Here is a 19079-nt window from a genome sequence, read left to right on the forward strand (position 1 = left end):
ACAGTCTGGGAATTTTTTCATTTTTTTCCCCCAGTTTATGACCATTCAGAAGTATATTTACAGCCACAAACATGTTGCTATATGTTGTCTGCTGCATTATGTAACACTACGGCTTTTAGAGAAGTAGGGAAATAGGGAAATTATTGTGGTAAAGCAAACACTTTTGTGATAATGTATTTTTCTTCTAATTTCTTTCACATAGAAAAAAAGCCATAAATCTTTGGAGACTCTGTAAGTGGATATTGGAGCGGACCCTTATCCAGCGGCTGTTGAGCAGCGTCCTGTAAGTTGACCTTGGTTTCCGTTTTCTTTGCTTTTGCAAAACATATTTTAGGTATAATTGTATTTCATTATTTAATGTTTTTTTTTTTTTACAACATATTATTGTGTTGTATTTTATCACCCTGGAGAGACACTACTGTACGTTAGAGAGTTGACAAAGCTAAGGCTGTGTTCACATTCTGCTGTATCTGCACATCAGTGGCTCGGTCAGCGCTCATATCCAGAGCTCTGGGAAACAGTACTTAGGTGTATGTGCTGGCGGAGCCACTGACTGTAGTGATGCAGATGGAGTCGTTCATATCAGATGCAGACACCGTCGACCACATCTGGCCGGGCTCCAAGATCTGCAGGTTAGTGTCAGTCTCCGATCAGCGCATACTCCCCAACCCATTTGTCGCTGCTTTACACATAAGCCTTGACAGAGACACTGACGTGAGGCTAAACCTCAATGCGAACATGGCCTAATGAATGGGACATGTGAGGATACTCTTTTGTTATTGCCCCCAACTGTAACGCCTCATGCTCCGGAGCTTCTCTCCATGCTGGATGTCAGACGCAGTCATGATCATGCCACAGGTCTACTGATCAGAAGAGGCATCCGGAATGTCAGCTGGTAATGGAGGTACGCTGGCTCTGGTCTGGAGCCGACCACCCGACATGACCCCAGGACTAGTGGCCCGTGAATGTCTTCTCTAGCAGTGAGTAAATGATGGTAGTTGTTAGTGCTCCTCTTCGTTCTTGCTAGCCTAATAGAGCAAGCAGCTCCACAGGGACAGAATGGGCTAGCCCTTTATCCTTTCACTGCTATCAGATTTGACATTAATTACTTTACGGGCATAGAAAAACTGTCTCCGTATATATTAACCCATTCCACCCCCAGGTTAATTTTCCATTTTTTTTTTTTTCCTCCTCTTCCAAGTTTTTTTTTTTCTGTCAATATAGCTGTATGAGAGCTTGTTTTTTGTGGGACGAGTTGTACTTTTGAATGACCCTTTATTTTACCATGTAGTGTACTGGAAAACAGGGGAAAAATATTCCAAATGATGTAAAATTACAAATACAATTCCATAATTGTTTTTGGTTTTTTTAATTACCATGTTCACTATATGGTAAAACTGACCTGGCAATATGTTTCTTCAGGTGAGTGAGTACACGGATACTAAACGTGGTTTTTTTTTTTTTTTCTAAAGTGGTGAATAAAATGGGAAATTTGTACTGAATTTTTTTTTATTTTTGTCACCAAAATTGCATTTTATTACAGTGTCGTGACGCCGAAAGAACATAATTCTGGAGTTTTAATTTTTTTTCATTACGCTGTTTACTGATCGGACTAATTTATTTTATATTTTGATACACTGCGTTGAACTTTTTTTTTTTTTCTTTTCACTTTTCTTCCCACTTTATTAAAAAAAAACAAACAACTTTAACTTTTTTTTTAGTGCCCTTAGGGGACTTAAAGCTGAGATCGTCCGATCACTTGTGCTTACATAGCAGTTCATCAGCACTGGTGTGTATAGCAGAAATAATGATCTTCTACCAACCCCTGCCACGGGCTGGAGGATCATGATGACTGGCACAAGGGTCTTCAGCAGACTCCTCGCTACCATGGCAACCCATCAACGCGGCACAGTCCTGTCAAAGACACATCGATGGGAGCGTGGAATGATGCATGCTCCCTGTCGGCGTGTGTTGAATGCCACTGTCAGGGATTGACAGCCGGACTTAATAGTCTAACAGCCATGAGTTGAGCACCGATGTGTCTGTTAAAGGCACATGATTAAATCAGCTGTCATGTGCAGGGAAAGATGTGGGCTCTGAGTGGGAGCCCCCATCAAAAGCAGGGACACAACATATGACGTAAATATACGTAATATGTTATGAAAAGGTTACTTAGAGCAGCATGGTAAAGGGGCAGAGAGCCTGATTCCAGCGATGCAACTTATTGGGCTGCTTGCTGTAGATTTCATGAAATTACTGTTATATCAGTAGAAGATGATCACTAGAGGACTAGTAAACCTGCTTCCATGTAGGCCAACCATGCCCCATGTTTGACTGGCAGATTTCTGCTTATGCACCCAGAAAACTGTTAATCCTTGGTGCTGACGAGATATTCAGAGATCAGCATTTAGAGAACTTTGAGATCTGTAGCAAAGAAAATCATTTATAATCAAAACTATAGCAAATAGCCTAGTAAGTGATACATCGCTAGAATAAGGGTCTCTGTCGCTTCATGCGGCTGGCCTAAGATGGGTTGCAAATTCCCTTTAACTTTTCAGTATTGTAAATTTGGGTTCTGCTCTTGCACATCTGGCCAGGCATTTTTACATGTCTTGTTAAGCATCAGGCGTGGGATTATTTCTAATGCTTACTATATATACTTGTAGACACATACAGTTTGAAATGCTGAAAATCCACAGTGTAATACAGAACCGGAATTGTTAGGTCTTCTTGATAATTTCCAAGCATAAATCATCCACAGGCCTCAATCCGAGGTCCGCACCAAGTCCATTATTTTTCCAGATTTTCCTTTGCAATAAATGGGGTGAAATCTTCCAACGACTTCTGTGGGAAGAATCCTTATGTAACAGATGCAGATTTCTGTGTGAATTTGCTGCGAAAAAGGAGTAGGATGTGTTCGGATAACGTGTTATCAGAGAATTCTCGGGTGTTATCCGAGTATATGGGGCGTGCTCGGATAACATTTTCGGGACCCTGCAGCTGCATGTTTTGTGGTGGGAGACAGCAACAACATATAGGGAGGATTGCCTATTTGTTAGGTAATGCCCACATATGTTGTGGCTGGCTTCCGCCTTAAAGCATGCAGGGTCCCGAAAATAGTATCCAAGCACGCCCAACATACTCTGATAACGCTTTATCCGAGCATGTTCGCTCATCACTAATGTCAAACTCAAATACACAGAGGGCCAAAATTAAAAGATTGGACAAAGTCGCAGGCCAACTTTGATATTTATGAAAATAAAAAAAAGTCTACAATTGAGGACTTTTTTTCTTATCAAATACAATGATGAACTTTATCATGCTGAAATAAACTTAACGGGGTTGTCCCACGATCAAAGTACATTTTAGTTAATAGATCTTAAAATAAAATATTGGAATAATGTTATGTCAGAGCACTAAAGTCCTATTGCCCAATGGCCTACCTTAAATATGAAATAACAAACTTTGCATAATACAGATAAAGTATGATGCAAACAAAAGTGCCCCCCAAACACAGTAAGAATCCCCCACAGTGAATTGCTCCACACGCACAATATGATGACCCTGCTGTGTACCTCCCTCCCTCAATCCTCCTGATAAAGAATGGTGACCCCATCACAGTATGGTTCTTCAACTGTGATTCCTACACAGCCCTCCATACAGTCTAATGGTCCCACATAGTGCTCTATACGGTCTAATGGTCCCACATAGTGCTCCATACAGTCTAATGGTCCCAAATAGTGCTCCATACAGTCTAATGGTCCCACATAGTGCTCCATTCAGTTTAATGGTCCCAAATAGTGCTCCATACAGTCTAATGGTCCCACATTGTCCTCCATACAGTCTAATAGTCCCACATTGTCCTCCATACAGTCTAATGGTCACACATTGTCCTCCATACTGTCTAATGGTCCCACATTGTCCTCCATTCAGTATAATATTCCACACATTTTGAAAAAAATAAAAGCTAAAAAAACCCCTCGCCTCTGGCCGTTCCCCGCTGCCCTGGTCTCTTCATCTTGGTTTTAGATCCTCTGCACATCTCGGTACATCGTGCACGTTGTAGCGACATCGTTGCCCCCACTGCACCGAGTCGTCAGACGCAGAGGGGAATGATGGGAGAGGGAGCTTCAGTTGACCCTCCTCCATTATTGCTTTCAACTGTATCCCCATCTAGATGTCAATATAGTTGAAAGTGCGATGCTGGGCTGGGCACTCACCCAGCGTCGCAGGCCAAATATACTCTGGGGACCAACCCGGCGTCGCGGGATAAATATACTCTGGGAACCCACTCTGCATTGTGGGCCAAATATACTCTGGGGACCCACCCGGCGTTGAGGGACAAATATACTCTGGGAACCCACCTGGCTTCAAGGGCCAAATATACTCTGGGGACCCATCCGGTGTCGCCTGCCAATTATACTGTGGGGACCCACCCGGTGTCAAGGGCCAAATGTACTCTGGGGAGTCACCTGGTGTTGCTCGCCAATTATACTGTGGGGACCTCCCTGGCATTGCAGGCCAGATTTGGCCCACGGGCCCGAATTTGATGTGTAAAAATCAACACCGCTGCTTTTCACTGTACCAGCATTGTGCATAATGCCTACTTCAGTGACAGTGTTTCAGGCATGTAACACTCATCTTGCTGCAGTACAAGCGAATGTTCTATGCTAAATCCTATTCACACGTATCAGAGAAACGAGGAGATACAAGCAGGAATGAAAGTGTTTCACACATCAGATTAGGGAGCGGATGCTGCTTATCAAACCAAGATTGTAAATGTAACAACTCATTTTAAAACTGATTCTGCACTGTAACAAGGTGTTAGAACCTTTTTTACTTAGCCAGTTAAATGGACCTCACAGTGGAGTTAACCAGCTGCATTCCTTATGGGACGACATGATCTGTTCAGTGACGCCATTTTTGTTTTTTACTACATGACTTTTTGATCTGTTGTGTCAATTTTGTGTGTCGTCATAATGAAAAAGCTACTTTTTTATGTGTATTTATTTTCTCACTGTTGTCATGTTATGGTGCAGTTTTATAGGTTGGATAATTCTGGACACAACAATTACAAATTTGCATATATTCTTTTTACATTTTTAGCTGCAAAATATATTATATATATATATGTATATTTTTTTAATTTCTAGTCACCAAATGATGATTTAACTTTTACTTGCCTGATTGTGGATCTAACATTCTGCAATACTTGTGTATTGCGGGACTAGTATCCAGTACCAGTTTTACCCTGACACTTCACCTGCTAGACCCTATTTATTGCAGGGTATAACAGGCCACAGTAGCTGGCTATTACTTCTTCTTGGGTTACCATGGCAACTATTTATGTTTTGTCCCTCATCCTGTAATAATGTCTTTCATTTTGCTGCTCCTCACATACATATATAAAAACAAATGTGCACACAAAAAACAATTCTACTCACCTGTCCCCACTCCCATGCTGAGCAGCGCTCTTTTTTGCTACAGATGGGGTGGCGCTTTGCAGTGATTTCATGCACTACCTGTGACCGGCATGCCAACATCAGCTGCCAACCACGCATTAGCCTGTGCCTTGTATAACTATTGCAGTGCATGAAGCCGGTGGCTGGTGTAACTATTGCAGTGAATGATGCCGGTGGCTTGTATAACTAATGCAGTGCATGAAGCCGGTGGCTTGTATAACTATTGCAGTGAATGAAGCCGGTGGCTTGTATAACTATTGCAGTGCATGAAGCCGGTGGCTTGTATAACTATTGCAGTGCATGAAGCCGGTGGCTTGTATAACTATTGCAGTGAATGAAGCCGGTGGCTTGTATAACTATTGCAGTACATGAAGCCGGTGGCTTGTATAACTATTGCAGTACACTGAATGAAGCCGGTGGCTTGTATAACTATTGCAGTGAATGAAGCCGGTGGCTTGTATAACTATTGCAGTGCATGAAGCCGGTGGCTTGTATAACTAGTGCAGTACATGAAGCCGGTGGCTTGTATAACTATTGCAGTACATGAAGCCGGTGGCTTGTATAACTATTGCAGTGCATGAAGCCGGTGGCTTGTATAACTATTGCAGTACATGAAGCCGGTGGCTTGTATAACTATTGCAGTGCATGAAGCCGGTGGCTTGTATAACTATTGCAGTGCATGAAGCCGGTGGCTTGTATAACTATTGCAGTGCATGAAGCCGGTGGCTTGTATAACTATTGCAGTGCATGAAGCCGGTGGCTTGTATAACTATTGCAGTGCATGAAGCCGGTGGCTTGTATAACTATTGCAGTGCATGAAGCCGGTGGCTTGTATAACTATTGCAGTGCATGAAGCCGGTGGCTTGTATAACTAGTGCAGTACATGAAGCCGGTGGCTTGTATAACTAGTGCAGTGCATGAAGCCGGTGGCTTGTATAACTATTGCAGTGCATGAAGCCGGTGGCTTGTATAACTATTGCAGTGCATGAAGCCGGTGGCTTGTATAACTATTGCAGTACATGAAGCCGGTGGCTTGTATAACTATTGCAGTGCATGAAGCCGGTGGCTTGTATAACTATTGCAGTGCATGAAGCCAGTGGCTTGTATAACTATTGCAGTACATGAAGCCGGTCTCTCTCTACTCTGCACTTCAACTGAGTGTGGTCAGTGGTCTGGGGTCTGACATTCAGCTTATGAAGGCTCTAGCATCCCCGGCCTTGTTATCATTATGCTACTCGTCTCTGAGGCTCCTATGTCTTGCGGGCCGCAGAATAAACACTCAATGGCTGCAGAGAGCCCACTGACCACTTGTTTGAGACCACTAGTTTGTTCACTACTTTATGCACACTGTGCTTTGGTAGTCTTGGTTGTCCAATTTTTCTTGCCTGAAATACATGCATTTAAGTAGAACCAATCGTTCCGCATGGTGTCTAAATCTTTTAAGATTCAAAACCTTAATGTGCACAGAGCTACACCGTACTTTGCATCTGGTAATGCATGTATAATAATAATAATACATTTTTATTTGTATGGCGCCAGCATATTCCGCAGCGCTTTACAATTATAGAGGGGAGTTGTACAGACAATAGACATTACAGCATAACAATAATCACAGATCAAAACAGATACCAAGAGGAATGAGGACCCTGCTCGCAAGCTTACAACCTGAGGAAAAAAGGGAGACCCGAGAGGTGGATGGTAACCATTTCTTTCGTTGTTCGGACGTTCATGTAATGCTGCATGAACCGGTTATCGGCCTTAGTATGTAACAGTACAGACACAGAGGGCTATTAAATACATAAAGTGTATGAGAACATGATGTGAAGAACCTCCTGATTATGGTTTGTTAGTTTGAATGGGCCACACAGGGATAATTAGGTTAATGCAGTATGCAATACATACTGCGCATGCGCAACAGCCGAATGCACTACGCAACGGCAAATAAAGAGCGCAATCTGTGAGTAGCACAGATCGCGCTTTTTTTTTTGCCGTTGCGCAGTGCATTCGGCTGTTGTGCATGCGCAGTATGTATTGCACAGAGGTTACAGTGAAGCGACTGTAATGCGCAGGCGCGAAACACTACGCCAACGCCGGGAAGAAAAGCAAGAGGTGGGGGAGAAACAGCGATTTCACAATGCCCATTTGACCAGACCTGCGTGATTGACAGCTGAAAACGGCGACTTTACTAAGGTATCTTGGCAGCAAAGGTGGGGAATCAGGGAATAATAAAGGCACTATGGTACAGCACAGCTCAGGCCCCATTGAACACTATTTTTACCTCGTATTGAAAAAACGGGGTGACAGGTTCCCTGTAAGGCCAATGGAGCGGAGCATAGTGAGGAGGAGCTGATGGTCCACAGTGTATGTGCAGAAACCCTAACATTATGGTGATTGAAGTAAAACTGACATTTAAAATATTTACTAAAATACATTCCTACTTATAAAACTATAGCTATGTACACCGGATGAAATAAGTATTGAACATGTCACCAATTTTTTAAGTAACTATTTTTCTAAAGGTGCTATTGACATGAAATTCTCACCACATGTCGGTACCAACCCATCCAATCCACACAGGCAAAGAAATCAAACCATAAATGTCCATAAATTAAGTTAAGTGTAATAATGAGAAATGACACAGGGAAAAATATTGAACACAATTACTGAAATGTATTTACCACTTTGTTCAAAAAGCTTTGCTGGTGATAACTGCTTCAAAACACCTCCTGTATGGAGACATCAGTGGAATGCATTGCTCAGGTGTATTTTGGCCCATTCTTTCACATAAACACTCTTCAAATCCTTAAGGTTCCATGGACTCCGAGCTTTAGTTCTTTCCTTAAATTTTCTGTTGGATTCATGTCAGGTGGGCCATCCTAGCAGCTTTATTTTTATTTTTTTCTCTGAAACCAATTGAGTTCCCTTGGCTGTGTGAAGTGTCCACCCTCGTTTCATCTTCATCATCCTGGTATCAAGAATGTCTCAGTAAATGTTTTCATTCATCCTTAATTCAATCATATGTAGTGTGCCAGTTAGGTATGCTGAAAAACAACCCCACACCATAATGTTCCCACCTCCAAACTTCACTGCTGCTATGGTATTTTGGGGGTGATATGCAGTGCCTTTGTGGATTGAATGGGCGGTTGTTGACATCCGATGAGAATTTCATGTCAACAGCACCTTTACAAATATATTTACTTAGAAATTGGGTGACGCATTCGATATTTCACTCGCTTTATATGCTTGTTCTATTCCATATGCCTTTATAATCCCTCCCATGGCTACTGTGCTCACTTACGGTAGAGATTAAAGGGAACCTGTCACCACGTTTTTGGAAGATGGGATAAAAATAGCGTTAAATAGGGGCAGAGGTGGGCGTTACATTAGCGTGTGTGTTATGCGTTTATTACCCACCTAAGTTGCCGAAATAACTTTGCAAAGTCTCCGTTTTCGCCTGTCAATCAGGCTGGTCAGGTCACATGGGCGTGGTGTCTTCACCCAGATTTGGCGTAGTTTTCCGTTGGTGGCGTAGTGGTGTGCGCATGCCCAAAGTCCGGAATCCTCTTCCAGGGGATTTAAAATAGCGCGGTGTTCGTTATTGCATTGGTGATCGGTGGGCGCGGCCATCTTCCTTTGGCCGCGCGTGCGCAGAAGCGGCGCTCTGCTGGCCGCGGCTTCAGGAAAATGGCCGCGGGATGCCGCGCGTGCGCAGATGGATATCGCGGCGGCCATTTTCCTGAAGCCGCGGCCAGCAGAGCGCCGCTTCTGCGCACGCGCGGCCAAAGGAAGATGGCCGCGCCCACCGATCACCAATGCAATAACGAACACCGCGCTATTTTAAATCCCCTGGAAGAGGATTCCGGACTTTGGGCATGCGCACACCACTACGCCACCAACGGAAAACTACGCCAAATCTGGGGGAAGACAACGCCCATGCGACCTGACCAGCCTGATTGACAGGCGAAAACGGAGACTTTGCAAAGTTATTTCGGCAACTTAGGTGGGTAATAAACGCATAACACACACACTAATGTAACGCCCACCTCTGCCCCTATTTAACGCTATTTTTATCCCATCTTCCAAAAACGTGGTGACAGGTTCCCTTTAAATAAACCTGATAGTATTAGCAAAAAGGATTGTACAGATAAAGCTTAACTTTTAATAATACTTTAAAAAGCAAAAAATACTCTTTATAGTCCTGAAAATACTTATAAAAGATATGAATGTAGCAAACAATATAGGTATAAAAATTTTAGTGGATGGTAGTCCTATACTCACAGTGGTCACTTGTATCAAATGTACTGTAGTTCACAACAGCACAGACCCAGCCGAATATAAAATGTGTGTAATGAACAACCACAGTGATATAAAGTCATAATAAATCTATGAAAATAGATCAAAGGCTGATAGTGGCAGTGCACGTATCACCAGACCCACCCCAAACAAAAATACTGGATCAAAGCCCCCGTCTATGAATCAAATAGGTGTAGTAACACATAACAGAAGGATTAATTGAGGTATATATAATGGGTGTAATGATAATTTTCCACCTAATCATAGTCCACATGACATAAATTCATTAAATTACTCGTCAGCTTTCAGATGTACTACATCATCCATGATATCACGTCTTTTCCTTTGCAATTCGCTCCCGAGTCCCGATGGAATACAAAAATATGTCACAACCGGTCTATTGGAGCAAAGAGGGAAGGAGGCACAGTCGGAAGGGTTTCACTTGTGGTCTGAGTAACAAGGAAGAATCTCGGTTACAGGTGACGGGTCAGCCCCACGAGAATTATTATTGGACATACTCAGTCCAAACACACCTCATGGCAAGAGGACGTGTCACTAGATTCATATTTCTCATTGGCTGCCTCCTAAATCTTGAGGGATGTGTCAAGTCTTCCAAACACTGTTCACGTACATGCACACCCCTAGTAAGATGAGATAGCGGTGTACTTTAAGTACTAAAAATCGCATACTCACAATTGATGTACCTAGGCACACCATTTAACGTGTAACCTACGATATTGTCCTAAATAAGTAAATGATGGAATATGTCCTACAGAGAAAAAGATCATAGTAGATAAATCCCAATTCACATACACAATATAAGTATTAAATTAATGGGTATTTTCCATCTTTGAGCCATCATTGGGGAGAAAAGGAATCTTGCATAATTTAACCAAAAAGGACAATGCATATGTTAGGTAAAGTTTTGAAGTTGTGTCCATTATTGAGAATAGAAGGGGGTGGTGGCGAGGGGAAAAAAGGGATTTACACTTAATCATGCAAGTCACAAAAAGTCACTAAGTTGTTTTAGTCCTTAGGGTGACATTGTCTCCAGGCGGAATATAGACTTGTTTGCCCTCTGCAAGATCAATCGATCCCAGTCCACCCCGTTTTACAGGTCTGCATCTTGTCAATGGTCGTAAACTTTAAGGGTACTGTCTCACAGTGGCACTTTTGTCGCTACGACGGTACGATCCGTGACGTTCCAGCGATATCCATACGATATCGTTGTGTCTGACACGCAGCAGCGATCAGGGACCCTGCTGAGAATCGTACGTCTTAGCAGATCGTTTGGAACTTTCATTCGTCGCTGGATCTCCCGCTGTCATCGTTGGATCGGTGTGCGTGACACCGATCCAACAATGCGTTCGCTTGTAACCAGGGTAAACATCGGGTTACTAAGCGCAGGGCCACGCTTAGTAACCCGATGTTTACCCTGGTTACCATCGTAAAAGTAAAAAAAAAACAAACAGTACATACTCACATTCCGGTGTCCGTCAGGTCCCTTGCAGTCTGCTTCCCGCTCTGACTGACTGCCGGCCGTAAAGTAAGAGCAGAGCACAGCGGTGACGTCACCGCTGTGATCTGCTTTCACTTTACGGCGGCACTCAGTCAGAGCGGGAAGCAGACGGCAAGGGACCTGACGGACATCAGAAGGTGAGTATGTACTATTTGTTTTTTTTTACTTTTACGATGGTAACCAGGGTAAACATCGGGTTACTAAGCGCGGCCCTGCGCTTAGTAACCCGATGTTTACCCTGGTTACCCGGGGCCTTCGGCATCGTTGGTCGCTGGAGAGCGGTCTGTGTGACAGCTCTCCAGCGACCACACAACGACTTTTCAACGATCACGGCCAGGTCATATCGCTGGTCGTGATCGTTGGAAAGTTGCAGAGTGTGACAGTACCCTAAGACTGTCTTATCACCCCCATGTGCCAAGTTCACATGTCTGGCCAATGTGGTGTCCTTGTCATGTTCTGTGTATCCCAGATGGTCTCCTATACTGTGCCTCAATTCTCTGCAGGTCTTGCTTACATATTTGAGACCACATACATAGGAATGACAGCGCACCTACCTGTCTCTTAGAGACTTGCTCTTTCTGTAGTTAACGTGAGGATGCTGGCCCAGCCTTTCCTTGATGTCTTTGTCCATTTCCAGAGTTGGCCAATGCCTTTCTATAATATTTCTTACCTTCTGTGCCCCATTACTAAGTAATGATGAACCTTGTAATATTAATTTCTTTAGTTTGAGTCAGTGGAGTTAACAAGTTTAAGACTTTATTGAGGATTTTATTGGAATAACCGCTCTCAAGGAAACAAGTTCTCAAGTCATCAGCCTGTCTTTTAAAAATATGGCCATTGGAGCAGTTACTGCAAATATGCAGGTAACGGCCATGACTGTGGGATTTCCTTTCCTCAGTGGTTATGAGTGGTTACTTTCCCATCTGAGAAAGGAATTGGTAGCTTTAGGCTTCCTGTAAGTCCAGGTCTCCAGAAGACCCCCATCTGCTTTTCTCATAATTATAACCAGGAAGTTTAGACATGTGGAACTGTATTCATAAGTAAAGCGTAAACCTATACGCTTATGAGTGTTTCTGCACAAAGCAGATCAAATTAATCAAGAGTGCCCTTTAAATAAAAAAAACAAAAAAACAAAAAAAAACCATCTAGACCTATCACCACATGTCTACTACCCTACATGCTGAACTCCTCTGATGAACCTTGGGAGAAACTCCTCATAATAAGCACAGAGAGATGGTCTAAGACCCGGGAGCGAATTGCACAAGAAAAGACGCGGTATCATGGATGATGTAGTACATCTGAATGCTGACGAGTGAGTAATTTAATTAAATTTTGTCCGGTGGATTATGATTAGGCGGACAATTATCATTACACCCATTTTTATATACCTCAATTACCCCTTTTTTTTTTGTGTCAATACAGCTATATGAATTCATAGATGGGGTGTAGTCTGATTTTGAATGACTTTATGGCTAAGTGGATACATGCTGAACTTCCCTGTTTAAGAGAAACTCATCGGATTAAGCATGGAGGGAAAGTCTAGGGCTATTCATTTCATCTAGGGATAACTGTGGACTGCCATTGTCTAAGCGGGAGTAAATGGGACATACAAGGGTCATGTCACAGGGTTTTCTGCAGGGACAGCTTTGACTGCCAAGAATGATGATCAGGAACCTGAGTGACATGACTTACGATCCCAGGACCGTGCTACGTCTCTTTGGGTGAGATTGTCCGGTTTCTGTTCCCCCTATGTCTCATAGTTATTGCACAATTCAGGCTTTGACCCAGTATATTTTTGTATTTTTGTTTGAGGCGCGTCTGGTGATATGTGGACTGTCTCAGCTAGGACTGACCACTGTCAGCCTTTCATCTATATTTATAGGTTTATTTGACTTTTCTATCACTGTGGTTGTTAATTACACACATTTTCTGTTAGGGTAGGTCTGAGTATTTTTGATGTTGTTTGTATGGTAACATTAAAAGTTACGTTTTATCTATACAATCCTTTTTGCTAGTATTATCTTTATCTTGGACTAGCTGAAGAGCCCGGCGTTGCCTGGGCATAGTAAATATCTGTGGTTAGTTATAGCACCACACTTCTCTTATTTTCCCATCACGCCTCTCATTTTCCCCCTCACATCTCTCATTTTCTCCCTTACATCTCTCATTTTCCCCCTCACTCCTCTTATTTTCCCCCTCACTCCTCTCATTCCCCCCCTCACTCCTCTCATTCCCCCCTAACACTTGTCATTTCAACCTCACATCTCTCATTTTCCGATCACTCCACTATTTTCCCTCACTCCTCAAATTTTGCACTCACACCTTTTCATTTTCACCTCACACACCTCATTTTCACCTCACACCTTGCATTTTCCCCTCAGTATATACATGTTTGTCATCTCCCTTATATAAAGTATACACCTGTATGTCATCTCCTGTATATTCAGGGCTGTGGAGTCGGAGTCGTGGAGTCGGAGTTAGTTTTGGTTGGAGTCGGTAGAAATGTACCGACTCCGACTCCAGCTTTAAAAAAAATGTATTAATATTTCATAATTGAACTTTCATATGAATTTTATAAATGTTACTTAAATATATGTTATATCAAACTATGAACAACAGTGATAAGCAGTTCTGCTGGAGATAGAGACATTTGTAAAGGTACCGTCACACTCAGCGACGCTGCGGCGATATAGACAACGAGCCGACCTAAACTAGATCGCTGGAGCGTCGCTGTTTAGGTCGCTGTAGAGACGTCAGTGATGTAACGGCGACTCACTTCTCGTTCTCGCTGGTTGTTAGCTCCATGTCAAACAGCCGGAGTGTACCGACTGGCTAGAAGGAGACGCTGCGACGCCCCCTATGCTCGTTACTGGCGTCGTTGCTTTTGATGTCAAACCTGACGATACACGCCGACCTGGCGACGAAATAAAGTTCTGGACTTCTAGCTCCGACCAGCGATGGCACAGCGCGATCCAGATCGCTGCTGCGTGTCAAACACAACGAGATCGCTATCCAGGACGCTGCAACGTCACGGATTGTTGTCGTTCTCTTTGCAGAGTTGCTGAGTGTGATGGTACCATTACTTCTTGTGTGTCACTGTTCTCCACTGCCCTTATCTAATCTTATACTTGATTAACCTCATGCTGCCCCAACCCCCCTACTTACAATGTATGAAACTGAAAGTGAAAATGTGTTGCAAATTTTCAGTAGTAAAGCTCCTCCTCTAGACTAGATGTTTACTAGGTTTGCGTCTTCCAAGCATCTCACAGCTGCTACTCAGAAGAGGAAGACTGTAAGAAGTATTATCCTTTCAACAAACTTTGCATCAGTTAACTGTGAGTACATGAGGAATAACAGTATTACTGACCACTATATCAGTTGTACGACCTGGCAATCATTTTGTACAATTGTTTTTAGGAAAAACAATTGTCATTTGGATTGTGAATGCAAAATTAAAAACCTGAGAATGTCAAAGAAGCGTCAAATTAAATCAGCTGTATTTGAACATTTCACCATCACTCAAGATAGAAAACATTATGTCTGTCAGTGTATGACAAATGCAGGGCTGTGGAGTCGGTAAGCCACAGTTGCGACTCCGACTCTGACTCCTGGATTTTATCAGGTTCCGACTCCAACTCCGGCTCCGACTCCGACTCCTTCATAAATGGCCAATTAGAAGCAATAAATTTACTGTTTTAAAATATTAACATCGTGCTTATTCAGTTTCTCACCATCATATACCGTATATACTCGAGTATAAGCCGACCCCCCTAATTTTGCCACAAAAAACTGGGAAAACTTATTGACTCGAGTATAAGCCTAGGGTGGAAAATGCAGCAGCTACCGGTGAATTTCAAAAATAAAAATAGATGCTCCATACCGTTCATTATGGCCCCATAGCTGTGCCATATAGTGCTCTGCACCGTTCATAATTGCCCCATAGCTGTGCCATATAGTGCTCTGCACCATTATTGTCCCATAGCTGTGCCATATAGTGCTCTGCACCATTATTGCCCCATAGCTGTGCCATATAGTGCTCTGCACCATTCATTATTGCCCCATAGCTGTGCCATATAGTGCTCTGCACCATTATTGCCCCATAGCTGTGCCATACAGTGCTCTGCACCATTATTGCCCCATAGCTGTGCCATATAGTGCTCTGCACCATTATTGCCCCATAGCTGTGCCATACAGTGCTCTGCACCATTATTGCCCCATAGCTGTGCCATACAGTGCTCTGCACCGTCCATTATTGCCCCATAGCTGTGCCATACAGTGCTCTGCACCATTATTGCCCCATAGCTGTGCCATACAGTGCTCTGCACCATTATTGCCCCATAGCTGTGCCATACAGTGCTCTGCACCGTCCATTATTGCCCCATAGCTGTGCCATACAGTGCTCTGCACCATTATTGCCCCATAGCTGTGCCATACAGTGCTCTGCACCATTATTGCCCCATAGCTGTGCCATACAGTGCTCTGCACCATTATTGCCCCATAGCTGTGCCATATAGTGCTCTGCACCATTATTGCCCCATAGCTGTGCCATACAGTGCTCTGCACCATTATTGCCCCATAGCTGTGCCATACAGTGCTCTGCACCGTCCATTATTGCCCCATAGCTGTGCCATACAGTGCTCTGCACCATTATTGCCCCATAGCTGTGCCATACAGTGCTCTGCACCGTCCATTATTGCCCCATAGCTGTGCCATACAGTGCTCTGCACCATTATTGCCCCATAGCTGTGCCATACAGTGCTCTGCACCATTATTGCCCCATAGCTGTGCCATACAGTGCTCTGCACCATCCATTATTGCCCCATAGCTGTGCCATACAGTGCTCTGCACCATTATTGCCCCATAGCTGTGCCATACAGTGCTCTGCACCATTATTGCCCCATAGCTGTGCCATATAGTGCTCTGCACCATTATTGCCCCATAGCTGTGCCATACAGTGCTCTGCACCATTATTGCCCCATAGCTGTGCCATATAGTGCTCTGCACCATTATTGCCCCATAGCTGTGCCATATAGTGCTCTGCACCGTCCATTATTGCCCCATAGCTGTGCTGCTGCTGCAATAAAAATAATAAAACACATACTCACCTCTCTTGCTTGCAGCTCCTCGGCGCCATCTTTCCGGCGTCTCTCCGCACTGACTGATCAGGCAGAGGGCGGCGCGCACACTATATGCGTCATCGCGCCCTCTGACCTGAACAGTCAGTGTGGAGAGAGAGACGCCGGGAAGATGGAGACAGCGCCCGGCGTGTGGAACGAGGACAGGTGAATATGCGATACTTACCTGCTCCCGGCGTCCCTGGCTCCTTCTCCCGGACAGCTGGTCTCCGGGTGCCGCAGCCTCTTCCTCTGTCAGCGGTCACCGGCACCGCTGATTAGAGAAATGAATTATGCGGCTCCGCCCCTATGGGAGGTGGAGCAGCCTATTCATTTCTCTAATGAGCGGTCCCACGTGACCGCTGAACAGGGGAAGAGCTGCTGCACCCGGAGACCGTGGGACGGGCAGGGGGAGCGACAGGATCGCCGGGACTAGGTAAGTATGCCTCAGCGGCCTCTCCCCCTCACCCGCCGACCCCACCGCCGACCGTGACTCAAGTATAAGCCGAGGGGGCACTTTCAGCCCAAAAATTTGGGCTGAAAATGTCGGCTTATACTCGAGTATATATGGTAAGTAATCAGACCACTTAGAGCAAAAACTATATTTATTAGAATACAATTAGAATATAGCAAATAACTTTTATAAACTTTTATAAACTCTTGTAAGTAAATATGCAATAAACACTGTTATGCAGTTATTAAGAAGAAATCTATAAATTTGTCCTCAGAAAAAGTATTGCCTCTGTCAGATCCTCCTTCATGGATGCCCTCAAATCTGATCTAATTATTTTGAGAGCAGAGAACAACCTCTCTACACTAACTTGGGTTGGTGGCAAAGCAGTAACCACTCGGGCAACATGTCTGACAATGTCAGGATACAGAGGAATCGCTTGTTGCACTGTTATTTTTGATGAACGGTCAAATTTCTCAATTTCTTTTAGTGCACATGAAAAATTCTGCTGAAATGTACTGGCTGTGTTCTTTGATGGGGATTACTCTTCTATGCGGGAACGCTTTGCATGGTCCTTGTGATCCAAATATTTTTCGAAATTAAATTCTTCATCAGTTGATGAGGGTGAAGATGTGGCAGGACGACCAAATTCTTCTTGTTTCTCCTGACTGTTCTGCAACCCTTTCATCCTTACTGCTATTTCAAACAGAGCTTCTTTTCCTTTAGTTAGCTGTTGATCATCTAGAAGAATCCGATGCATTGGGTCTACATGAACAGCTGCCAAAAGAATGTTATTTTGTAATAGTAGCTCCTCTCTCCGTTTCATTGATGTAGCAATGCCACTTGCAATTAACCCTCCTCTTTGGGACAGGCGAAACATCAGGTTCTTCCACTCCTTTAAGAAAATACCTGGAGTTAAGTCCTCTGCTTTTAATTTTTTAGTCACTGTAAATGGGTGCTCTAGCAATTTTTCCAGCTCAGTCACCTAATTCCACTGACTTTCATGTAGCGTCAGTTGAGGGTTAGCTATGTCTACAAGAAAGGTTTTCAGTTCAACCAAGCGCTGAATCATTAAGTATGTACTGCCCCATCGTGTGGCTTGATCAATAATTGCCCCTTTTCCAGCACGTCTCTTCAAAATTGAGTCAACTTTAGGGGTTCTGGCAACAGTAGCCAATTTTCTCACCTTGCCAATCGGTGCAGCAGCATGTCCTTCTTGCAGACTGTCTCATAGCCAGCTGTAGCGTATGCACAACACAGCGCATGTGATGAATGACAGAACGTATTGACACAGTTTCAACAAGATCATCTAAACTATCATGTTGCTGTTCATCTGAAGCAACTTCAGTTTGCTCCTCAGTTACAATACTGTGTTCCTCTATTTCAAACATTTCTGTGTCTGTGGACCCAGAATGTTCTTCTAGCTGCTGGTCACCATCATTACTCTCATTCATTAGCTTAATAGTACTTATCATATTTGAAGCATTGTCAGTTACGACAGAAAGAACTTGCTCTTTTTTAAGTTCATAGGCTTGCAGAACCTTTTCCACCAAGACCTGGAGAAACTCACTGGTGTGATGAGCTTTGGTGTCTTTTACTGCCAATGTCTTGGTAACTATTTCATTTTTGTCACAAACAAATCGGACATTGATGGCAAAATAGTTCACTCTGTGACGTGTGCAGGCATCCATTTTAAGAAACAGAAAGCGTCCCTTGAGAGTTTTTTTAAGTTCTTCCTTTTGTTTAAAAGCTTCTTCAATTACTAATTTTCTAATACTCTCTCTCTCTCCAGAGAAACACCAAGCTTGCGGGCCATTTCCCCATTCAGACACATAAAAGCTGGTCGTGAAAATAATGAAATAGGCACACTATCCTTTACAACAAGCTCTATGATCTGTTTTTTAAATCTACTGTCATTGTCACAGTAACTTTGTCACTGACAAAATATCTTGCAACTTATGGCTGCAAAGTTCTATGCTCCTTTGTTTGGCTGGAAGAGCTGGGCACTGGTTCATTGGTTTGGATGCAGTCTTTCTCATCCACTGCTTTCAGTACTTCTGGATGAAAGCACTGTAAATGTCTCTTTAGATTAGAAGCTCTGGTAGGAGCATTTTTATCTTTGCCTGAACCAGTGTGTCATCTCCCCTGTATATAGTATGTGTGTGTCATCTCCTGTATATAGTATATACCTGTATGTCATCTCCTCCTGTATATAGTATATACCTGTGTCATCTCCCCTG

At 43.5% G+C, this 19079-nt stretch overlaps 1 protein-coding gene across 10 annotated transcripts in view; it reads left to right on the plus strand.

The window, feature by feature from the left end:
• FER (FER tyrosine kinase) overlaps window positions 1–19079 on the plus strand; it is a 310990-nt gene that overhangs the window by 36769 nt on the left and 255142 nt on the right. For all 10 annotated transcript variants that reach the window (XR_013221836.1, XR_013221837.1, XM_077290053.1 and 7 more), the window contains exon 3: window positions 203–283. The gene's annotated coding sequence lies outside the window, so the exon portion shown is untranslated. The remainder of the gene's footprint in view (window positions 1–202; window positions 284–19079) is intronic.

This window comes from Ranitomeya variabilis, chromosome 1 (assembly GCF_051348905.1).
Source record: "Ranitomeya variabilis isolate aRanVar5 chromosome 1, aRanVar5.hap1, whole genome shotgun sequence".
Taxonomy (NCBI): Eukaryota; Metazoa; Chordata; class Amphibia; order Anura; family Dendrobatidae; genus Ranitomeya; species Ranitomeya variabilis.